The 26,079-nt window shown below is 37.3% G+C and overlaps 1 long non-coding RNA gene across 45 annotated transcripts; it reads right to left on the reverse strand.

Annotated features, from left to right (window-relative positions):
• Window positions 1–1,625: 1,625 nt before the first annotated feature.
• LOC143849760 (uncharacterized) lies at window positions 1,626–25,756 on the reverse strand. 45 transcript variants are annotated; one of them, XR_013235850.1, is made up of 10 exons: window positions 24,698–25,750; window positions 23,104–24,614; window positions 22,944–22,981; window positions 22,737–22,792; window positions 22,520–22,653; window positions 20,504–22,392; window positions 15,988–20,398; window positions 11,929–15,955; window positions 8,003–11,896; window positions 2,930–6,051 (listed from the first exon to the last, which is right to left on the reverse strand). It is a non-coding gene; the product is annotated as an uncharacterized LOC143849760 (long non-coding RNA). The 45 variants fall into 45 exon arrangements; XR_013235852.1 differs by having other exon boundaries at window positions 22,520–24,614; window positions 24,698–24,840; window positions 25,035–25,154; window positions 25,644–25,756; XR_013235848.1 differs by having other exon boundaries at window positions 22,520–24,614; window positions 24,698–24,840; window positions 25,035–25,154; window positions 25,239–25,750.
• Window positions 25,757–26,079: the final 323 nt, after the last annotated feature.

The following is a 26,079-nucleotide window of genomic DNA, read 5'->3' on the forward strand; positions in this document are numbered from 1 at the left end:
TAAAAACCGCCTTATGTAAACAAGTCGATAAAACTGAAAGTCAACGTCCTTCAGTAAAAATCTGTAAAAGCTCATGTCCATTACAGGAGGGAATTCATACAGCCTCAAGAGACCTTCTTTCAGCACCATTAAAGCATAGACTGGAAAACAGATGTACAGGGTCGAAATTCAAGAATCATGCTTTCCTCGTAGGAGCCAAAAAAGAATAGAAATTGATAGAGAAAACCTCAAAGCAAAGAAACCCACTCTGATGACAGATAATAAAGACGACAAGCACAATTCATCATCTACGATCAGCAACAACCCATCGTTGTCAACCTGAAAAACAAGACATTAATTCCATGTCGAGCAGTACACTCCACTAAACCGACCATTCAAAAATATAAAAAAGTAACTCCTGTTGACGAGATGTAACAAATTCTTAACACCCTCTGAAATCCGTTGCCTAGACGTCACTTGTGATTCTCCTTGTTACAACCCTAAAGAAGAACTGAAACAACAAGAAATCCACGGACGCAAAATTATCAGGGCAAAACCCATAATAAGATGGCTAAAATAAAAACCCGTTCATGCAAACAAGTCGATAAAACTGAAAGTCAACGTCCTTCACTAAAAACCTGTAGAAGCACATGTCCGTTAGAGGAGGGGGAATTCAAACAGCCTAAAGCGACCTTCTTTCAGTCTCTTATGGCAGTTAAAAATCCTGGAAAATTGAAAGACGAGACTGAGTTTCGTGAAAATTGCTTCATCATACAAGCAAAATAATAGCAATTTGCAAACAACATCTGCAAGGATAGAAACCCCCTTTGCTGACCAATACTTCAAAAAATCGATCCAGATCACCATATAAGATCAGCAACAAACCATCGTTTGGCAATCTGAAAAACAAGGCATTGACGGATTTCTCATCCAACCGCAGTTGCTACTAGCATAAGAATTAAATAAAAATGAAAAACAATTATTCGGCCAGAAATTGATTACAAAAAACCAATGCTTATTGACAGGAAATAACAAGTCCTTAAAACCCGCTAAAATCCCTTGCTTTGGCGTCAATTGCAATTCTCCTCTTCACGGCCCCAAGTAAAAAATGAAACAACAAGAAATCCTTGGTTGCATAAATATCGAGGACAGCCCAAAATAAGATGTGTCGAATAAAAACTTGCTCCCGTATACAAGGCGATATAAACAGAAAACAGAAGCTCCTGCAATTAAAACCTGTAAAACCGAATGTCGATTAGAATTTCGTGAAAATTTTCTTAGACCAATGATGCAAATACCAAGAATTAGCAAACAAAAAAATTAAGCAACGACAACCCTCTTCTGGTAGTCGACCTGCGCTGATCGTAGGGAATGATACCTAAATATTACGTCTTAAAACATCAAAAAAAAGTAAGATCAAATATAACCCTAGGTAGGGATCAGGCCAAAAAGTGAATGACATAAACACATCAAGAAAATAGCTAAAGATTAAAAGAAGGGGGATTCATACAGCCACTAGAGAACTTCTTGCCCCTTTAAAAATTTGTAGCCACCCTGGAAAACAGATGTCCCAGGTCGAAATTCATGAATTATACTCCTCGTAGAAGCAAAAAAAAAAGGAAATTGATCAGAGAAAATCTCCAAGAATAGAAACCCCCTTTGTTGACAAATATATCAAAGGCGACGAGGACTACTCATCATTTACGATCAGCAACAACCAATCATTGTTAACCTGAAAAACCAGACATTGGCTAATTTCTCGTCCAACAGTAGACCCTACTAAACCAACCATTCAATAACTACAAAAAGCAAGTCTTGTTGACAAGATATAACAAATCCTTAACACCCTCTGAAATCCGTTGCTTAGACGTCACATGCAATTCCCCATGTAACAACCCTAAGAAGAAATGAAACAACAAGAAATCCATGGATGAAAAATTATCAAGGCAAAACCCACAATAAGATGGCTCGAATAAAAACCGCCTTATGTAAACAAGTCGATAAAACTGAAAGTCAACGTCCTTCAGTAAAAATCTGTAAAAGCTCATGTCCATTACAGGAGGGAATTCATACAGCCTCAAGAGACCTTCTTTCAGCACCATTAAAGCATAGACTGGAAAACAGATGTACAGGGTCGAAATTCAAGAATCATGCTTTCCTCGTAGGAGCCAAAAAAGAATAGAAATTGATAGAGAAAACCTCAAAGCAAAGAAACCCACTCTGATGACAGATAATAAAGACGACAAGCACAATTCATCATCTACGATCAGCAACAACCCATCGTTGTCAACCTGAAAAACAAGACATTAATTCCATGTCGAGCAGTACACTCCACTAAACCGACCATTCAAAAATATAAAAAAGTAACTCCTGTTGACGAGATGTAACAAATTCTTAACACCCTCTGAAATCCGTTGCCTAGACGTCACTTGTGATTCTCCTTGTTACAACCCTAAAGAAGAACTGAAACAACAAGAAATCCACGGACGCAAAATTATCAGGGCAAAACCCATAATAAGATGGCTAAAATAAAAACCCGTTCATGCAAACAAGTCGATAAAACTGAAAGTCAACGTCCTTCACTAAAAACCTGTAGAAGCACATGTCCGTTAGAGGAGGGGGAATTCAAACAGCCTAAAGCGACCTTCTTTCAGTCTCTTATGGCAGTTAAAAATCCTGGAAAATTGAAAGACGAGACTGAGTTTCGTGAAAATTGCTTCATCATACAAGCAAAATAATAGCAATTTGCAAACAACATCTGCAAGGATAGAAACCCCCTTTGCTGACCAATACTTCAAAAAATCGATCCAGATCACCATATAAGATCAGCAACAAACCATCGTTTGGCAATCTGAAAAACAAGGCATTGACGGATTTCTCATCCAACCGCAGTTGCTACTAGCATAAGAATTAAATAAAAATGAAAAACAATTATTCGGCCAGAAATTGATTACAAAAAACCAATGCTTATTGACAGGAAATAACAAGTCCTTAAAACCCGCTAAAATCCCTTGCTTTGGCGTCAATTGCAATTCTCCTCTTCACGGCCCCAAGTAAAAAATGAAACAACAAGAAATCCTTGGTTGCATAAATATCGAGGACAGCCCAAAATAAGATGTGTCGAATAAAAACTTGCTCCCGTATACAAGGCGATATAAACAGAAAACAGAAGCTCCTGCAATTAAAACCTGTAAAACCGAATGTCGATTAGAATTTCGTGAAAATTTTCTTAGACCAATGATGCAAATACCAAGAATTAGCAAACAAAAAAATTAAGCAACGACAACCCTCTTCTGGTAGTCGACCTGCGCTGATCGTAGGGAATGATACCTAAATATTACGTCTTAAAACATCAAAAAAAAGTAAGATCAAATATAACCCTAGGTAGGGATCAGGCCAAAAAGTGAATGACATAAACACATCAAGAAAATAGCTAAAGATTAAAAGAAGGGGGATTCATACAGCCACTAGAGAACTTCTTGCCCCTTTAAAAATTTGTAGCCACCCTGGAAAACAGATGTCCCAGGTCGAAATTCATGAATTATACTCCTCGTAGAAGCAAAAAAAAAAGGAAATTGATCAGAGAAAATCTCCAAGAATAGAAACCCCCTTTGTTGACAAATATATCAAAGGCGACGAGGACTACTCATCATTTACGATCAGCAACAACCAATCATTGTTAACCTGAAAAACCAGACATTGGCTAATTTCTCGTCCAACAGTAGACCCTACTAAACCAACCATTCAATAACTACAAAAAGCAAGTCTTGTTGACAAGATATAACAAATCCTTAACACCCTCTGAAATCCGTTGCTTAGACGTCACATGCAATTCCCCATGTAACAACCCTAAGAAGAAATGAAACAACAAGAAATCCATGGATGAAAAATTATCAAGGCAAAACCCACAATAAGATGGCTCGAATAAAAACCGCCTTATGTAAACAAGTCGATAAAACTGAAAGTCAACGTCCTTCAGTAAAAATCTGTAAAAGCTCATGTCCATTACAGGAGGGAATTCATACAGCCTCAAGAGACCTTCTTTCAGCACCATTAAAGCATAGACTGGAAAACAGATGTACAGGGTCGAAATTCAAGAATCATGCTTTCCTCGTAGGAGCCAAAAAAGAATAGAAATTGATAGAGAAAACCTCAAAGCAAAGAAACCCACTCTGATGACAGATAATAAAGACGACAAGCACAATTCATCATCTACGATCAGCAACAACCCATCGTTGTCAACCTGAAAAACAAGACATTAATTCCATGTCGAGCAGTACACTCCACTAAACCGACCATTCAAAAATATAAAAAAGTAACTCCTGTTGACGAGATGTAACAAATTCTTAACACCCTCTGAAATCCGTTGCCTAGACGTCACTTGTGATTCTCCTTGTTACAACCCTAAAGAAGAACTGAAACAACAAGAAATCCACGGACGCAAAATTATCAGGGCAAAACCCATAATAAGATGGCTAAAATAAAAACCCGTTCATGCAAACAAGTCGATAAAACTGAAAGTCAACGTCCTTCACTAAAAACCTGTAGAAGCACATGTCCGTTAGAGGAGGGGGAATTCAAACAGCCTAAAGCGACCTTCTTTCAGTCTCTTATGGCAGTTAAAAATCCTGGAAAATTGAAAGACGAGACTGAGTTTCGTGAAAATTGCTTCATCATACAAGCAAAATAATAGCAATTTGCAAACAACATCTGCAAGGATAGAAACCCCCTTTGCTGACCAATACTTCAAAAAATCGATCCAGATCACCATATAAGATCAGCAACAAACCATCGTTTGGCAATCTGAAAAACAAGGCATTGACGGATTTCTCATCCAACCGCAGTTGCTACTAGCATAAGAATTAAATAAAAATGAAAAACAATTATTCGGCCAGAAATTGATTACAAAAAACCAATGCTTATTGACAGGAAATAACAAGTCCTTAAAACCCGCTAAAATCCCTTGCTTTGGCGTCAATTGCAATTCTCCTCTTCACGGCCCCAAGTAAAAAATGAAACAACAAGAAATCCTTGGTTGCATAAATATCGAGGACAGCCCAAAATAAGATGTGTCGAATAAAAACTTGCTCCCGTATACAAGGCGATATAAACAGAAAACAGAAGCTCCTGCAATTAAAACCTGTAAAACCGAATGTCGATTAGAATTTCGTGAAAATTTTCTTAGACCAATGATGCAAATACCAAGAATTAGCAAACAAAAAAATTAAGCAACGACAACCCCTTTTTTTGCAGTATCAAACAAGAGTGATACAGAAAAAATCAAAGTAAACCCTCTTCTGGTAGTCGACCTGCGCTGATCGTAGGGAATGATACCTAAATATTACGTCTTAAAACATCAAAAAAAAGTAAGATCAAATATAACCCTAGGTAGGGATCAGGCCAAAAAGTGAATGACATAAACACATCAAGAAAATAGCTAAAGATTAAAAGAAGGGGGATTCATACAGCCACTAGAGAACTTCTTCTTGCCCCTTTAAAAATTTGTAGCCACCCTGGAAAACAGATGTCCCAGGTCGAAATTCATGAATTATACTCCTCGTAGAAGCAAAAAAAAAAGGAAATTGATCAGAGAAAATCTCCAAGAATAGAAACCCCCTTTGTTGACAAATATATCAAAGGCGACGAGGACTACTCATCATTTACGATCAGCAACAACCAATCATTGTTAACCTGAAAAACCAGACATTGGCTAATTTCTCGTCCAACAGTAGACCCTACTAAACCAACCATTCAATAACTACAAAAAGCAAGTCTTGTTGACAAGATATAACAAATCCTTAACACCCTCTGAAATCCGTTGCTTAGACGTCACATGCAATTCCCCATGTAACAACCCTAAGAAGAAATGAAACAACAAGAAATCCATGGATGAAAAATTATCAAGGCAAAACCCACAATAAGATGGCTCGAATAAAAACCGCCTTATGTAAACAAGTCGATAAAACTGAAAGTCAACGTCCTTCAGTAAAAATCTGTAAAAGCTCATGTCCATTACAGGAGGGAATTCATACAGCCTCAAGAGACCTTCTTTCAGCACCATTAAAGCATAGACTGGAAAACAGATGTACAGGGTCGAAATTCAAGAATCATGCTTTCCTCGTAGGAGCCAAAAAAGAATAGAAATTGATAGAGAAAACCTCAAAGCAAAGAAACCCACTCTGATGACAGATAATAAAGACGACAAGCACAATTCATCATCTACGATCAGCAACAACCCATCGTTGTCAACCTGAAAAACAAGACATTAATTCCATGTCGAGCAGTACACTCCACTAAACCGACCATTCAAAAATATAAAAAAGTAACTCCTGTTGACGAGATGTAACAAATTCTTAACACCCTCTGAAATCCGTTGCCTAGACGTCACTTGTGATTCTCCTTGTTACAACCCTAAAGAAGAACTGAAACAACAAGAAATCCTGGAAAATTGAAAGACGAGACTGAGTTTCGTGAAAATTGCTTCATCATACAAGCAAAATAATAGCAATTTGCAAACAACATCTGCAAGGATAGAAACCCCCTTTGCTGACCAATACTTCAAAAAATCGATCCAGATCACCATATAAGATCAGCAACAAACCATCGTTTGGCAATCTGAAAAACAAGGCATTGACGGATTTCTCATCCAACCGCAGTTGCTACTAGCATAAGAATTAAATAAAAATGAAAAACAATTATTCGGCCAGAAATTGATTACAAAAAACCAATGCTTATTGACAGGAAATAACAAGTCCTTAAAACCCCCTGAAATCCCTTGCTTTGGAGTCAATTCCAATTCTCCTCTTCACGGCCCTAAGGACAAAATGAAACAACAAGAAATCCTTGGTTGCATAAATATCGAGGACAGCCCAAAATAAGATGTGTCGAATAAAAACCTGCTCCTGTAGACAAGTAGATAAAAACGGAAAAAAGAAGCTCCTTCAATTAAAACCTGTAAAACCGAATGTCGATTTGAATTTCATGAAAATTTTCTTACACCTATGATGGAAATAATAACAATTAGCAAACAAAAACATTAAGCAACGACAACCCCACTTTTTGCAGTATCAAACAAGAGTGATACGGAAAAAATCAAAGTAAACCCTCTTCTACGAGTCGACCTGCGGTGATCGTAGGGAATGATACCTAGATATTAGGACTTAAAACATCAAAAAAAAAGTAAGATAAAATATAACCCTTGGGAGGGATCAGGCCAAAATGTCAATGAGATAAACACAACAAGAAAATAGCAAGAGATTTAAAGAAGGGGGATTCATACAGCCACAAGAGAACTTCTTTCTGCCCCTTTAAAAATTCGTAGCGACCCTGGAAAACAGATGTCCGGGGTCGAAATTCATGAATTATACTCCTCGTAGAAGCAAAAATAAAAAGGAAATTGATAGAGAAAATCTCCAAGCATAGAAACCCCCTTTGTTGACAAATATATCAAAGGCGACGAGGACTATTCATCATCTACGATCAGCAACAACCAATCATTGTCAACCTGAAAAACCAGACATTGGCTAATTTTTCGTCCAACGGTAGACCCTACTATACCAACCATTCAATAAATACAAAAAGCAACTCTTGCTGACAAGATAAAACAAATCCTTAACACCTTCTGAAATCCATTACTTGGACGTCACTTGCAATTCCCCATGTAACAACCCTAAGAAGAAATGAAACAACAAGAAATCCACGGACGAAAAATTATGAAGGCAAAACCCACAATAAGATGGCTCGAATAAAAACCGGCTTATGTAAAAAAGTTGATAAAACTGAAAGTCAACGTCCTTCAGTAAAAATCTGTAAAAGCTCATGTCCATTAGAGGAGGGAATTCATACAGCCTCAAGAGACCTGCTTTCAGCACCATTAAAGCATAGAGAGACCTGCTTTCAGCACCATTAAAGCATAGACTGGAAAACAGATGTACAGGGTCGAAATTCAAGAATTATGCTTTCCTCGTAGGAGCCAAAAAAGAATAGAAATTGATAGAGAAAACCTCAAAGCAAAGAAACCCACTCTGATGACAAAGATAATAAAGACGACAAGCACAATTCATCATCTACGATCAGCAACAACCCATCGTTGTCAACCTGAAAAACAAGACATTAATTCCATGTCGAGCAGTACACTCCACTAAACCAACCATTCAAAAATATAAAAAAGTAACTCCTGTTGACGAGATGTAACAAATTCTTAACACCCTCTGAAATCCGTTGCCTAGACGTCACTTGTGATTCTCCTTGTTACAACCCTAAAGAAGAACTGAAACAACAAGAAATCCACGGACGCAAAATTATCAGGGCAAAACCCATAATAAGATGGCTAAAATAAAAACCCGTTCATGCAAACAAGTCGATAAAACTGAAAGTCAACGTCCTTCACTAAAAACCTGTAGAAGCACATGTCCGTTAGAGGAGGGGGAATTCAAACAGCCTAAAGCGACCTTCTTTCAGTCTCTTATGGCAGTTAAAAATCCTGGAAAATTGAAAGACGAGACTGAGTTTCGTGAAAATTGCTTCATCATACAAGCAAAATAATAGCAATTTGCAAACAACATCTGCAAGGATAGAAACCCCCTTTGCTGACCAATACTTCAAAAAATCGATCCAGATCACCATATAAGATCAGCAACAAACCATCGTTTGGCAATCTGAAAAACAAGGCATTGACGGATTTCTCATCCAACCGCAGTTGCTACTAGCATAAGAATTAAATAAAAATGAAAAACAATTATTCGGCCAGAAATTGATTACAAAAAACCAATGCTTATTGACAGGAAATAACAAGTCCTTAAAACCCCCTGAAATCCCTTGCTTTGGAGTCAATTCCAATTCTTCTCTTAACGGCCCTAAGGACAAAATGAAACAACAAGAAATCCTTGGTTGCATAAATATCGAGGACAGCCCAAAATAAGATGTGTCGAATAAAAACCTGCTCCCGTAGACAAGTAGATAAAAACGGAAAAAGGAAGCCCCTTCAATTAAAACCTGAAAAACCGAATGTCGATTTGAATTTCATGAAAATTTTCTTACACCTATGATGGAAATAATAACAATTAGCAAACAAAAACATTAAGCAACGACAACCCCTTTTTTTGCAGTATCAAACAAGAGTGATACGGAAAAAATCAAAGTAAACCCTCCACTACGAGTCGACCTGCGGTGATCGTAGGGAATGATACCTAGATATTAGGTCTTAAAACATCAAAAAAAAAGTAAGATAAAATATAACCCTTGGTAGAGATCAGGCCAAAAAGTCAATGAGATAAACACATCAAGAAAATAGCAAGAGATTTAAAGAAGGAGGATTCATACAGCCACAAGAGAACTTCTTTCTGCCCCTTTAAAAATTCGTAGCTACCCTGGAAAACAGATGTCCGGGGTCGAAATTCATGAATTATACTCCTCGTAGAAGCAAAAATAAAAAGGAAATTGATAGAGAAAATCTCCAAGCATAGACACCCACTTTGTTGACAAATATATCAAAGGCGACGAGGACTATTCATCATCTACGATCAGCAACAACCAATCATTGTCAACCTGAAAAACCAGACATTGGCTAATTTTTCGTCCAACGGTAGACCCTACTAAACCAACCATTCAATATATACAAAAAGCAACTCTTGCTGACAAGATATAACAAATCCTTAACACCTTCTGAAATCCGTTACTTAGACGTCACTTGCAATTCCCCATGTAACAACCCTAAGAAGAAATGAAACAGCAAGAAATCCACGGACGAAAAATTATGAAGGCAAAACCCACAATAAGTTGGCTCGAATAAAAACCGGCTTATGTAAAAAAGTCGATAAAACTGAAAGTCAACGTCCTTCACTAAAAATCTGTAAAAGCTCATGTCCATTAGAGGAGGGAATTCATACATCCCACAGAGACCATCTTTCTGCACCATTACAACAAAGCAGCAACCCTGGAAAACAGATGTACAGGGTCGAAATTCATGAATTACGCTTTCCTCGTAGGACCCCAAAAAATAGAAATTGATAGAGAAAATCTCAAAGCATAGAAACCCCCTTTGTTGACAAATACATTAAAGACGACAAGGACTATTCATCATTACGATCAGCAACAACCCCATCTTTGTCAACCTGAAAAACCAGACATTAATTCCACGTCGAGCACTACACGCCACTAAACCAACCATTCAAAAAATATAAAAAGTAACTCCTGTTGACGAGATGTAACAAATTCTTAACACCCTCTGAAATCCGTTGCCTAGACGTCACTTGTGATTCTCCTTGTTACAACCCTAAAGAAGAACTGAAACAACAAGAAATCCACGGACGCAAAATTATCAGGGCAAAACCCATAATAAGATGGCTAAAATAAAAACCCGTTCATGCAAACAAGTCGATAAAACTGAAAGTCAACGTCCTTCACTAAAAACCTGTAGAAGCACATGTCCGTTAGAGGAGGGGGAATTCAAACAGCCTAAAGCGACCTTCTTTCAGTCTCTTATGGCAGTTAAAAAATCCTGGAAAATTGAAAGACGAGACTGAGTTTCGTGAAAATTGCTTCATCATACAAGCAAAATAATAGTAATTTGCAAACAACATCTGCAAGGATAGAAACCCCCTTTGCTGACCAATACTTCAAAAAATCGATCCAGATCACCATATAAGATCAGCAACAAACCATCGTTTGGCAATCTGAAAAACAAGGCATTGACGGATTTCTCATCCAACCGCAGTTGCTACTAGCATAAGAATTAAATAAAAATGAAAAACAATTATTCGGCCAGAAATTGATTACAAAAAACCAATGCTTATAGACAGGAAATAACAAGTCCTTAAAACCCCCTGAAATCCCTTGCTTTGGAGTCAATTCCAATTCTCCTCTTCACGGCCCTAAGGACAAAATGAAACAACAAGAAATCCTTGGTTGCATAAATATCGAGGACAGCCCAAAATAAGATGTGTCGAATAAAAACCTGCTCCCGTAGACAAGTAGATAAAAACGGAAAAAAGAAGCTCCTTCAATTAAAGCCTGTAAAACCGAATGTCGATTTGAATTTCATGAAAATTTTCTTACACCTATGATGGAAATAATAACAATTAGCAAACAAAAACATTAAGCAACGACAACCCCACTTTTTGCAGTATCAAACAAGAGTGATACGGAAAAAATCAAAGTAAACCCTCTTCTACTAGTCGACCTGCGGTGATCGTAGGGAATGATACCTGGATATTAGGTCTTAAAACATCAAAAAAAAAAGTAAGATAAAATATAACCCTTGGCAGGGATCAGGCCAAAATGTCAATGAGATAAACACATCAAGAAAATAGCAAGAGATTTAAAGAAGGGGGATTCATACAGCCACAAGAGAACTTCTTTCTGCCCCTTTAAAAATTCGTAGCTACCCTGGAAAACAGATGTCCGGGGTCGAAATTCATGAATTATACTCCTCGTAGAAGCAAAAATAAAAAGGAAATTGATAGAGAAAATCTCCAAGCATAGAAACCCCCTTTGTTGACAAATATATCAAAGGCGACGAGGACTATTCATCATCTACGATCAGCAACAACCAATCATTGTCAACCTGAAAAACCAGACATTGGCTAATTTTTCGTCCAACGGTAGACCCTACTAAACCAACCATTCAATAAATACAAAAAGCAACTCTTGCTGACAAGATATAACAAATCCTTAACACCTTCTGAAATCCGTTACTTAGACGTCACTTGCAATTCCCCATGTAACAACCCTAAGAAGAAATGAAACAACAAGAAATCCACGGACGAAAAATTATGAAGGCAAAACCCACAATAAGATGGCTCGAATAAAAACCGGCTTATGTAAAAAAGTTGATAAAACTGAAAGTCAACGTCCTTCAGTAAAAATCTGTAAAAGCTCATGTCCATTAGAGGAGGGAATTCATACAGCCTCAAGAGACCTGCTTTCAGCACCATTAAAGCATAGAGAGACCTGCTTTCAGCACCATTAAAGCATAGACTGGAAAACAGATGTACAGGGTCGAAATTCAAGAATTATGCTTTCCTCGTAGGAGCCAAAAAAGAATAGAAATTGATAGAGAAAACCTCAAAGCAAAGAAACCCACTCTGATGACAAAGATAATAAAGACGACAAGCACAATTCATCATCTACGATCAGCAACAACCCATCGTTGTCAACCTGAAAAACAAGACATTAATTCCATGTCGAGCAGTACACTCCACTAAACCAACCATTCAAAAATATAAAAAAGTAACTCCTGTTGACGAGATGTAACAAATTCTTAACACCCTCTGAAATCCGTTGCCTAGACGTCACTTGTGATTCTCCTTGTTACAACCCTAAAGAAGAACTGAAACAACAAGAAATCCACGGACGCAAAATTATCAGGGCAAAACCCATAATAAGATGGCTAAAATAAAAACCCGTTCATGCAAACAAGTCGATAAAACTGAAAGTCAACGTCCTTCACTAAAAACCTGTAGAAGCACATGTCCGTTAGAGGAGGGGGAATTCAAACAGCCTAAAGCGACCTTCTTTCAGTCTCTTATGGCAGTTAAAAATCCTGGAAAATTGAAAGACGAGACTGAGTTTCGTGAAAATTGCTTCATCATACAAGCAAAATAATAGCAATTTGCAAACAACATCTGCAAGGATAGAAACCCCCTTTGCTGACCAATACTTCAAAAAATCGATCCAGATCACCATATAAGATCAGCAACAAACCATCGTTTGGCAATCTGAAAAACAAGGCATTGACGGATTTCTCATCCAACCGCAGTTGCTACTAGCATAAGAATTAAATAAAAATGAAAAACAATTATTCGGCCAGAAATTGATTACAAAAAACCAATGCTTATTGACAGGAAATAACAAGTCCTTAAAACCCCCTGAAATCCCTTGCTTTGGAGTCAATTCCAATTCTTCTCTTAACGGCCCTAAGGACAAAATGAAACAACAAGAAATCCTTGGTTGCATAAATATCGAGGACAGCCCAAAATAAGATGTGTCGAATAAAAACCTGCTCCCGTAGACAAGTAGATAAAAACGGAAAAAGGAAGCCCCTTCAATTAAAACCTGAAAAACCGAATGTCGATTTGAATTTCATGAAAATTTTCTTACACCTATGATGGAAATAATAACAATTAGCAAACAAAAACATTAAGCAACGACAACCCCTTTTTTTGCAGTATCAAACAAGAGTGATACGGAAAAAATCAAAGTAAACCCTCCACTACGAGTCGACCTGCGGTGATCGTAGGGAATGATACCTAGATATTAGGTCTTAAAACATCAAAAAAAAAGTAAGATAAAATATAACCCTTGGTAGAGATCAGGCCAAAAAGTCAATGAGATAAACACATCAAGAAAATAGCAAGAGATTTAAAGAAGGAGGATTCATACAGCCACAAGAGAACTTCTTTCTGCCCCTTTAAAAATTCGTAGCTACCCTGGAAAACAGATGTCCGGGGTCGAAATTCATGAATTATACTCCTCGTAGAAGCAAAAATAAAAAGGAAATTGATAGAGAAAATCTCCAAGCATAGACACCCACTTTGTTGACAAATATATCAAAGGCGACGAGGACTATTCATCATCTACGATCAGCAACAACCAATCATTGTCAACCTGAAAAACCAGACATTGGCTAATTTTTCGTCCAACGGTAGACCCTACTAAACCAACCATTCAATATATACAAAAAGCAACTCTTGCTGACAAGATATAACAAATCCTTAACACCTTCTGAAATCCGTTACTTAGACGTCACTTGCAATTCCCCATGTAACAACCCTAAGAAGAAATGAAACAGCAAGAAATCCACGGACGAAAAATTATGAAGGCAAAACCCACAATAAGTTGGCTCGAATAAAAACCGGCTTATGTAAAAAAGTCGATAAAACTGAAAGTCAACGTCCTTCACTAAAAATCTGTAAAAGCTCATGTCCATTAGAGGAGGGAATTCATACATCCCACAGAGACCATCTTTCTGCACCATTACAACAAAGCAGCAACCCTGGAAAACAGATGTACAGGGTCGAAATTCATGAATTACGCTTTCCTCGTAGGACCCCAAAAAATAGAAATTGATAGAGAAAATCTCAAAGCATAGAAACCCCCTTTGTTGACAAATACATTAAAGACGACAAGGACTATTCATCATTACGATCAGCAACAACCCCATCTTTGTCAACCTGAAAAACCAGACATTAATTCCACGTCGAGCACTACACGCCACTAAACCAACCATTCAAAAAATATAAAAAGTAACTCCTGTTGACGAGATGTAACAAATTCTTAACACCCTCTGAAATCCGTTGCCTAGACGTCACTTGTGATTCTCCTTGTTACAACCCTAAAGAAGAACTGAAACAACAAGAAATCCACGGACGCAAAATTATCAGGGCAAAACCCATAATAAGATGGCTAAAATAAAAACCCGTTCATGCAAACAAGTCGATAAAACTGAAAGTCAACGTCCTTCACTAAAAACCTGTAGAAGCACATGTCCGTTAGAGGAGGGGGAATTCAAACAGCCTAAAGCGACCTTCTTTCAGTCTCTTATGGCAGTTAAAAAATCCTGGAAAATTGAAAGACGAGACTGAGTTTCGTGAAAATTGCTTCATCATACAAGCAAAATAATAGTAATTTGCAAACAACATCTGCAAGGATAGAAACCCCCTTTGCTGACCAATACTTCAAAAAATCGATCCAGATCACCATATAAGATCAGCAACAAACCATCGTTTGGCAATCTGAAAAACAAGGCATTGACGGATTTCTCATCCAACCGCAGTTGCTACTAGCATAAGAATTAAATAAAAATGAAAAACAATTATTCGGCCAGAAATTGATTACAAAAAACCAATGCTTATAGACAGGAAATAACAAGTCCTTAAAACCCCCTGAAATCCCTTGCTTTGGAGTCAATTCCAATTCTCCTCTTCACGGCCCTAAGGACAAAATGAAACAACAAGAAATCCTTGGTTGCATAAATATCGAGGACAGCCCAAAATAAGATGTGTCGAATAAAAACCTGCTCCCGTAGACAAGTAGATAAAAACGGAAAAAAGAAGCTCCTTCAATTAAAGCCTGTAAAACCGAATGTCGATTTGAATTTCATGAAAATTTTCTTACACCTATGATGGAAATAATAACAATTAGCAAACAAAAACATTAAGCAACGACAACCCCACTTTTTGCAGTATCAAACAAGAGTGATACGGAAAAAATCAAAGTAAACCCTCTTCTACTAGTCGACCTGCGGTGATCGTAGGGAATGATACCTGGATATTAGGTCTTAAAACATCAAAAAAAAAAGTAAGATAAAATATAACCCTTGGCAGGGATCAGGCCAAAATGTCAATGAGATAAACACATCAAGAAAATAGCAAGAGATTTAAAGAAGGGGGATTCATACAGCCACAAGAGAACTTCTTTCTGCCCCTTTAAAAATTCGTAGCTACCCTGGAAAACAGATGTCCGGGGTCGAAATTCATGAATTATACTCCTCGTAGAAGCAAAAATAAAAAGGAAATTGATAGAGAAAATCTCCAAGCATAGAAACCCCCTTTGTTGACAAATATATCAAAGGCGACGAGGACTATTCATCATCTACGATCAGCAACAACCAATCATTGTCAACCTGAAAAACCAGACATTGGCTAATTTTTCGTCCAACGGTAGACCCTACTAAACCAACCATTCAATAAATACAAAAAGCAACTCTTGCTGACAAGATATAACAAATCCTTAACACCTTCTGAAATCCGTTACTTAGACGTCACTTGCAATTCCCCATGTAACAACCCTAAGAAGAAATGAAACAACAAGAAATCCACGGACGAAAAATTATGAAGGCAAAACCCACAATAAGATGGCTCGAATAAAAACCGGCTTATGTAAAAAAGTTGATAAAACTGAAAGTCAACGTCCTTCAGTAAAAATCTGTAAAAGCTCATGTCCATTAGAGGAGGGAATTCATACAGCCTCAAGAGACCTGCTTTCAGCACCATTAAAGCATAGAGAGACCTGCTTTCAGCACCATTAAAGCATAGACTGGAAAACAGATGTACAGGGTCGAAATTCAAGAATTATGCTTTCCTCGTAGGAGCCAAAAAAGAATAGAAATTGATAGAGAAAACCTCAAAGCAAAGAAACCCACTCTGATGACAAAGATAATAAAGACGACAAGCACAATTCATCATCTACGATCAGCAACAACCCATCGTTGTCAACCTGAAAAACAAGACATTAATTCCATGTCGAGCAGTACACTCCACTAAACCAACCATTCAAAAATATAAAAAAGTAACTCCTGTTGACGAGATGTAACAAATTCTTAACACCCTCTGAAATCCGTTGCCTAGACGTCACTTGTGATTCTCCTTGTTACAACCCTAAAGAAGAACTGAAACAACAAGAAATCCACGGACGCAAAATTATCAGGGCAAAACCCATAATAAGATGGCTAAAATAAAAACCCGTTCATGCAAACAAGTCGATAAAACTGAAAGTCAACGTCCTTCACTAAAAACCTGTAGAAGCACATGTCCGTTAGAGGAGGGGGAATTCAAACAGCCTAAAGCGACCTTCTTTCAGTCTCTTATGGCAGTTAAAAATCCTGGAAAATTGAAAGACGAGACTGAGTTTCGTGAAAATTGCTTCATCATACAAGCAAAATAATAGCAATTTGCAAACAACATCTGCAAGGATAGAAACCCCCTTTGCTGACCAATACTTCAAAAAATCGATCCAGATCACCATATAAGATCAGCAACAAACCATCGTTTGGCAATCTGAAAAACAAGGCATTGACGGATTTCTCATCCAACCGCAGTTGCTACTAGCATAAGAATTAAATAAAAATGAAAAACAATTATTCGGCCAGAAATTGATTACAAAAAACCAATGCTTATTGACAGGAAATAACAAGTCCTTAAAACCCCCTGAAATCCCTTGCTTTGGAGTCAATTCCAATTCTTCTCTTAACGGCCCTAAGGACAAAATGAAACAACAAGAAATCCTTGGTTGCATAAATATCGAGGACAGCCCAAAATAAGATGTGTCGAATAAAAACCTGCTCCCGTAGACAAGTAGATAAAAACGGAAAAAGGAAGCCCCTTCAATTAAAACCTGAAAAACCGAATGTCGATTTGAATTTCATGAAAATTTTCTTACACCTATGATGGAAATAATAACAATTAGCAAACAAAAACATTAAGCAACGACAACCCCTTTTTTTGCAGTATCAAACAAGAGTGATACGGAAAAAATCAAAGTAAACCCTCCACTACGAGTCGACCTGCGGTGATCGTAGGGAATGATACCTAGATATTAGGTCTTAAAACATCAAAAAAAAAGTAAGATAAAATATAACCCTTGGTAGAGATCAGGCCAAAAAGTCAATGAGATAAACACATCAAGAAAATAGCAAGAGATTTAAAGAAGGAGGATTCATACAGCCACAAGAGAACTTCTTTCTGCCCCTTTAAAAATTCGTAGCTACCCTGGAAAACAGATGTCCGGGGTCGAAATTCATGAATTATACTCCTCGTAGAAGCAAAAATAAAAAGGAAATTGATAGAGAAAATCTCCAAGCATAGACACCCACTTTGTTGACAAATATATCAAAGGCGACGAGGACTATTCATCATCTACGATCAGCAACAACCAATCATTGTCAACCTGAAAAACCAGACATTGGCTAATTTTTCGTCCAACGGTAGACCCTACTAAACCAACCATTCAATATATACAAAAAGCAACTCTTGCTGACAAGATATAACAAATCCTTAACACCTTCTGAAATCCGTTACTTAGACGTCACTTGCAATTCCCCATGTAACAACCCTAAGAAGAAATGAAACAGCAAGAAATCCACGGACGAAAAATTATGAAGGCAAAACCCACAATAAGTTGGCTCGAATAAAAACCGGCTTATGTAAAAAAGTCGATAAAACTGAAAGTCAACGTCCTTCACTAAAAATCTGTAAAAGCTCATGTCCATTAGAGGAGGGAATTCATACATCCCACAGAGACCATCTTTCTGCACCATTACAACAAAGCAGCAACCCTGGAAAACAGATGTACAGGGTCGAAATTCATGAATTACGCTTTCCTCGTAGGACCCCAAAAAATAGAAATTGATAGAGAAAATCTCAAAGCATAGAAACCCCCTTTGTTGACAAATACATTAAAGACGACAAGGACTATTCATCATTACGATCAGCAACAACCCCATCTTTGTCAACCTGAAAAACCAGACATTAATTCCACGTCGAGCACTACACGCCACTAAACCAACCATTCAAAAAATATAAAAAGTAACTCCTGTTGACGAGATGTAACAAATTCTTAACACCCTCTGAAATCCGTTGCCTAGACGTCACTTGTGATTCTCCTTGTTACAACCCTAAAGAAGAACTGAAACAACAAGAAATCCACGGACGCAAAATTATCAGGGCAAAACCCATAATAAGATGGCTAAAATAAAAACCCGTTCATGCAAACAAGTCGATAAAACTGAAAGTCAACGTCCTTCACTAAAAACCTGTAGAAGCACATGTCCGTTAGAGGAGGGGGAATTCAAACAGCCTAAAGCGACCTTCTTTCAGTCTCTTATGGCAGTTAAAAAATCCTGGAAAATTGAAAGACGAGACTGAGTTTCGTGAAAATTGCTTCATCATACAAGCAAAATAATAGTAATTTGCAAACAACATCTGCAAGGATAGAAACCCCCTTTGCTGACCAATACTTCAAAAAATCGATCCAGATCACCATATAAGATCAGCAACAAACCATCGTTTGGCAATCTGAAAAACAAGGCATTGACGGATTTCTCATCCAACCGCAGTTGCTACTAGCATAAGAATTAAATAAAAATGAAAAACAATTATTCGGCCAGAAATTGATTACAAAAAACCAATGCTTATAGACAGGAAATAACAAGTCCTTAAAACCCCCTGAAATCCCTTGCTTTGGAGTCAATTCCAATTCTCCTCTTCACGGCCCTAAGGACAAAATGAAACAACAAGAAATCCTTGGTTGCATAAATATCGAGGACAGCCCAAAATAAGATGTGTCGAATAAAAACCTGCTCCCGTAGACAAGTAGATAAAAACGGAAAAAAGAAGCTCCTTCAATTAAAGCCTGTAAAACCGAATGTCGATTTGAATTTCATGAAAATTTTCTTACACCTATGATGGAAATAATAACAATTAGCAAACAAAAACATTAAGCAACGACAACCCCACTTTTTGCAGTATCAAACAAGAGTGATACGGAAAAAATCAAAGTAAACCCTCTTCTACTAGTCGACCTGCGGTGATCGTAGGGAATGATACCTGGATATTAGGTCTTAAAACATCAAAAAAAAAAGTAAGATAAAATATAACCCTTGGCAGGGATCAGGCCAAAATGTCAATGAGATAAACACATCAAGAAAATAGCAAGAGATTTAAAGAAGGGGGATTCATACAGCCACAAGAGAACTTCTTTCTGCCCCTTTAAAAATTCGTAGCTACCCTGGAAAACAGATGTCCGGGGTCGAAATTCATGAATTATACTCCTCGTAGAAGCAAAAATAAAAAGGAAATTGATAGAGAAAATCTCCAAGCATAGAAACCCCCTTTGTTGACAAATATATCAAAGGCGACGAGGACTATTCATCATCTACGATCAGCAACAACCAATCATTGTCAACCTGAAAAACCAGACATTGGCTAATTTTTCGTCCAACGGTAGACCCTACTAAACCAACCATTCAATAAATACAAAAAGCAACTCTTGCTGACAAGATATAACAAATCCTTAACACCTTCTGAAATCCGTTACTTAGACGTCACTTGCAATTCCCCATGTAACAACCCTAAGAAGAAATGAAACAACAAGAAATCCACGGACGAAAAATTATGAAGGCAAAACCCACAATAAGATGGCTCGAATAAAAACGGGCTTATGTAAAAAAGTCGATAAAACTGAAAGTCAACGTCCTTCAGTAAAAATCTGTAAAAGCTCATGTCCATTAGAGGAGGGAATTCATACAGCCCACGGAGACCATCTTTCTGCACCATTACAACAAAGTAGCAACCCTGGAAAACAGATGTACAGGGTTGAAATTCATGAATTACGCTTTCCTCGTAGGACCCCAAAAAAATAGAAATTGATAGAGAAATCTCAAAGCATAGAAACCCCCTTTGTTGACAAATACAATAAAGACGACAAGGACTATTCATCATTACGATCAGAACCAACCCATCTTTGTCAACCTGAAAAACCAGACATTAATTCCACGTCAGAGCAATACACGCCACTAAACCAACCATTCAAAAAATATAAAAAGTAACTCCTGTTGACGAGATGTAACAAATTCTTAACACCCTCTGAAATCCGTTGCCTGGACGTCACTTGTGATTCTCCTTGTTACAACCCTAAAGAAGAACTGAAACAACAAGAAATCCACGGACGCAAAATTATCAGGGCAAAACCCATAATAAGATGGCTCGCATAAAAACCCGTTCATAAATCAATGTCCTTCACTAAAAACCTGTAGAAGCACATGTCCGTTAGAGGAGGGGGAATTCAAACAGCTTAAAGCGACCTTCTTTCACTCTCTTATGGCAGTTAAAAATCCTGGAAAATTGAAAGACGAGACTGAGTTTCGTGAAAATTGCTTCATCATACAAGCAAAATAATAGTAATTTGCAAACAACATCTGCAAGGATAGAAACCCCCTTTGCTGACCAATACTTCAAAAAATTGATCCAGATCACCATATAAGATCAGCAACAAACCATCGTTTGGCAATCTGAAAAACAAGGCATTGACGGATTTCTCATCCAACCGGAGTTGCTACTAGCATAAGAATTAAATAAAAATGAAAAACAATTATTCGGCCAGAAATTGATTACAAAAAACCAATGCTTATTGACAGGAAATAACAAGTCCTTAAAACCCCCTGAAATCCCTTGCTTTGGAGTCAATTGCAATTCTCCTCTTCACGGCCCTAAGGACAAAATGAAACAACAAGAAATCCTTGGTTGCATAAATATCGAGGACAGCCCAAAATAAGATGTGTCGAATAAAAACCTGCTCCCGTAGACAAGTAGATAAAAACGGAAAAAAGAAGCTCCTTCAATTAAAACCTGTAAAACCGAATGTCGATTTGAATTTCATGAAAATTTTCTTACACCTATGATGGAAATAATAACAATTAGCAAACAAAAACATTAAGCAACGACAACCCCTTTTTTTGCAGTATCAAACAAATGTGATACGGAAAAAATCAAAGTAAACCCTCTTCTAGTAGTGGACCTGCGCTGATCGTAGGGAATGATACCTAGATAGTAGGTCTTAAAACATCAAAAAAAAAAGTAAGATAAAATATAACCCTTGGTAGGGATCAGGCCAAAAATTCAATGAGATAAACACATCAAGAAAATAGCAAGAGATTTAAAGAAGGGGGATTCATACAGCCACAAGAGAACTTCTTTCTGCCCCTTTAAAAATTCGTAGCTACCCTGGAAAACAGATGTCCCGGGTCGAAATTCATGAATTATACTCCTCGTAGAAGCAAAAATAAAAAGGAAATTGATAGAGAAAATCTCCAAGCATAGAAACCCCCTTTGTTGACAAATATATCAAAGGCGACAAGGACTATTCATCATCTACGATCAGCAACAACCAATCATTGTCAACCTGAAAAACCAGACATTGGCTAATTTTTCATCCAACGGTAGACCCTACTAAACCAACCATTCAATTAATACAAAAAGCAACTCTTGCTGACAAGATATAACAAATCCTTAACACCTTCGGAAATCCGTTTCTTAGACATCACTTGCAATTCCCCATGTAACAACCCTAAGAAGAAATGAAACAAGAAGAAATCCTTGGACGAAAAATTATGAAGGCAAAACCCACAATAAGATGGCTTGAATAAAAACCGGCTTATGTAAACCAGTCGATAAAACTGAAAGTCAACGTCCTTCACTAAAAATCTGTAAAAGCTCATGTCCATTAGAGGAGGGAATTCATACAACATCAAGAGACCTTCTTTCTGCATCATTAAAACATAGTAGCAACCCTGGAAAACAGATGTACAGGGTCCAAATTCATGAATTATGCTTTCCTCGTAGGAGAAAAAAAAATAGAAATTGATAGCGAAAATCTCAAGCACAGAAACCCCCCTTTGTTGACAAATATATTAAAGACGACAAGGACTATTCATCATCTACGATCAGCAACAACCCATCTTTGTCGACCTGGAAAACCAGACATTAATTCCACGTCAAGCAGTACACGCCACTAAACCAACCATTCAAAAAATATTAAAAGTAACTCTTGTTGACGAGATGTAACAAATTCTTAACACCCTTTGAAATCCGTTGCTCAGACGTCACTTGTGATTCTCCATGTTACAACACTAAAGAAGAACTGAAACAACAAGAAATCCAGGGAGACAAAATTATCAGGGCAAAACCCATAATAAGATGGCTCGAATAAAAACCCGCTCAAGTAAACAAGTCGATAAAACTGAAAGTCAACGTCATTCACTAAAAACCTGTAGAAGCTCATGTCCGTTAGAGGGGGAGTTCATACAGCCTAAAGCGACGTTCTTTCAGTCTCTCATGGCAGTCTTAAAAATCCCTGAAATCCCTTGCTTCGGCATCAATTGCAATTGTCCTTTTCACGACCCTAAGGAAAAAAGGAAACAACAAGAAATCCTTGGTTGCAAAAATATCGAGGACAGCCCAAAATAAGATTTGTCGAATAAAAACCTGCTCCCGTATACAAGTCGATAAAAACGGAAAACAGAAGCTCCTTCAATTAAAGCCTGTAAAACCGAATGTCCATTTCAATTTCATGAAAAAAAATTCGACCTACGATGGAAATAATAGCATTAAGCAAGGACAATCCCTTTTTTTGCAGTATCAAACAAGAGTGATATGGAAAAAATCGAAGAAAACCCTCTTCTAGTAGTCAACCTGCGCTGATCATAGCGAATGATACCTAGATATTACGTCTAAAAACATCAAAAAAAAAAAGTAAGATAAAATATAACCCTTAGTATGGATCAGGCAAAAAAATGAATGAGATAAACACATTAAGAAAATAGCAAAAGATTTAAAGGAGGGGGATTCATACAGCCACAAGAGACCTTCTTTCTGCCCCTTTAAAAATTCGTAGCAACCCTGGAAAACAGATGTACCGGGTCGAAATTCATGAATTATACTCTCCTCGTAGAAGCAAAAAAAAAAAAAATTTTTGATAGAGAAAATCTCCAAGCATAGAAACCCCCTTTTGTTGACAAATATATGAAAGGCGACGAGGACTATTCCTCATCTATGATCAGCAACAACCCATCATTGTCAACCTGAAAAACCAGACATTGGCTAATTTCTCGTCCAACAGTAGACGCTACTAAACCAACCATTCAATAAGTAAAAAAAGCAACTCTTGTTGACAAGATACGACAAATCCTTAACACCCTCCGAAATCCGTTGCTTGGACGTCACTTGGAATTATCCATTTAACAACCCTAAAGAAGAAATGAAACAACAAGAAATCCATGTTCGCAAAATTATCATGGCAAAACCGACAATAACATGGCTCGAATAAAAACCTGCTCAAGAAAAGAAGTCGATAAAACCGAAAGTGAACGTCCTTCACTAAAAACTTGTAAAACCTCATGTCCGTTAAAGGAGGGGAAATTCATAGAGCTTGAATCGACCTTCTTTAAGTCCCTTATGACAGTATAAAAAATCCTGGAAAATTGAAATACCAGATGGAATTTCATGAAATTTGTTTCATCATACAAGCAAAATAATAATAATTTACAAACAACATCTGTAAGCATAAAAACTCCCTTTGTAGACCAATATTTCAAAAACCAATATTTCAAAAACTCGATCAAGACAATAATTTATCAATGTCAACCCGAAAAACAAGACATTGACTAATTTCTCATCCAACCATAGTTGCTACTAGCAAAAAAATCAATAAACATGAAAATCTACTAATCGGACTGAAATTGATTCCAAAAAAATTAATTAGTATTGATGGAAAATATAACAAGTCCTTGATACCATTTGAAATCCCTTGCTTTGATGTCAATTGGAATTCTCCTTCTAACAGCCTTAACGAAGAAATGAAACAACAAGAAATCCTTAGTCGCATAATTAACAAGGACAAACCCAAATGGCACGAAAAAAAAAAAAAAAACCTGCTCCTATATACAAGTCAATAAAAAAGGAAATAGAAGCTTCTTCAATAAAAACCTGTAAAACCGAATGTCCGATTGAATTCCATGAAAATTTTCTTCTACCTAAGATGGAAATAATAACAAATAGCAAACAAAAATATTAAGCAAAGACAACCCGTTTTTTCCACAATTAAATAAGAGTGATCCGATAAAAATCAAAGTAAACCCACTTCTAGTAGTCGCCATGCGTTGATCATAAAGGACGATATCATGATGTTACGTCGATCAGAGGGAATGATATCTACATATTACCATCTTCTTGGAAATCCTTGAGCACAGAATTCAAGTAGAAACCCAAAACAACATAGCTCCGAGAAAACCCTTTAGTGCCTCTATCAGTCGATAAAACCCTTAACAGAAGGTTTCTCTTTGATGCAGATGGAGACATAACAATCTAGAATAATCCAAAATAAAAAAACTTAGATGAATCAAAACCCTATCAAGTGTTTCTTGGGAATGAAAAAGAGAGAAAATTACCCAAAACTGAGGTGATTCCACATTGTGAGGAACACAAACACTATCAAAATAGATAGTAAAATATTCGAAGATGAAGCCTCTAGATAACATCTTTCAATCCTGAAGTCCAGACCCTTCATAAAGTAACAGATACCCTGGAAAACCTTCATAAAGAAACAGATACCCAAGGAAAACCTAAATATTGGATTAAGTTCCGTTAAAATCCACTTCATCATACAAGAGAATTAATAACAATATCCAAAAGCATCTCTGAGATTAGAAACCCCTTTACTAAACCATGTATCAAAAGCAGTCCAGATAGGTCAGCATACACGCTCGACAAAAAATCATTGCAAACCTGAAAAAACCCTTAACACGGAAGGATTGCTAAAGAACGCCTATTGCTTAGGGTTTTGAGATGCCCAGATCCAGAAGCACTCATCTGAAGATAAATTTAAGAGCAAGCTCTGTACCCCCTCTAAAAATCAATGATTTGATATCAGTTAACAGTTATCCTTAAAAGCCCTCTAAAGAAGAAACAAAAGAACAGGGAAAACTTCACCGCAGAGAAAACTTGGGCATAACAAGTGTATGATATATCAGAGAAACCCTTCTTCTACCCATCAATCGATGAAAAAATCACAATCTAGGGCGTAATGAAGCGTAAGATATATCAAAGAAAACCGTTCTTGTATCCATCAATTGATAAAAATCAAAAGTAATCTAGGGCGTAACCAAGTGCAAGATATATCAAAGAAAATCCTCCTTGCGTCCATGGATCGATTAAAACCAAAAGTAATCTAGGGCGTAAACGAGGGTAAGATATCTCAAAAAAAACCCTTCTTGTATCCCATCTCTAAAGGAAATAAATCCAAGCCCGTAGAAATCATCTCTAACTTAAGAAAATTGACAATCAGAAAGAGAAAATTCATCGAATTGATCAAAAGAACAAAGCATAATCTCTTACAAAACCCAAGACGCGACCCGATCTCCTGTCGTAGGGGAAAAAAAACTCAGCCGCCTCTCGAGAAACCCTAGAAAAGTAAAGCCTATTGCAGGAACCTAACTATGGAGATCGGAGACACGTAAACAAAGGCAACACAAGGCCTGTATTTATAGAGAAATTGGGATTGAATGGACGGTTGAGATTAGGCTGCAAGGACGGTCAGATCTGTCACGCGTTTTTTAAACGCGTTAGGACTTAGGAGATAAGGATAAGGGCTAAGGGCGGTGGAGAGTCCTGGAAACTTCTAACCGCTCGCGCGAAATTAGGAATACGACTGGTATGGTGCAAGCTCCCTGGTATGGTGCAACCTCTTGCTTCCTAATGAAGTAATGAGAGATAATAGGGCCCACCGTTGGTTGAACAAACTTAATATTAAATCATGTCTATTAAATAACTT

The sequence above is a fragment of the Tasmannia lanceolata genome, unplaced genomic scaffold (genome assembly GCF_043159265.1).
Source record: "Tasmannia lanceolata isolate RefF3 unplaced genomic scaffold, GAP_Taslan_0.1 ptg000018l, whole genome shotgun sequence".
In the NCBI taxonomy this organism is placed as follows: Eukaryota; Viridiplantae; Streptophyta; class Magnoliopsida; order Canellales; family Winteraceae; genus Tasmannia; species Tasmannia lanceolata.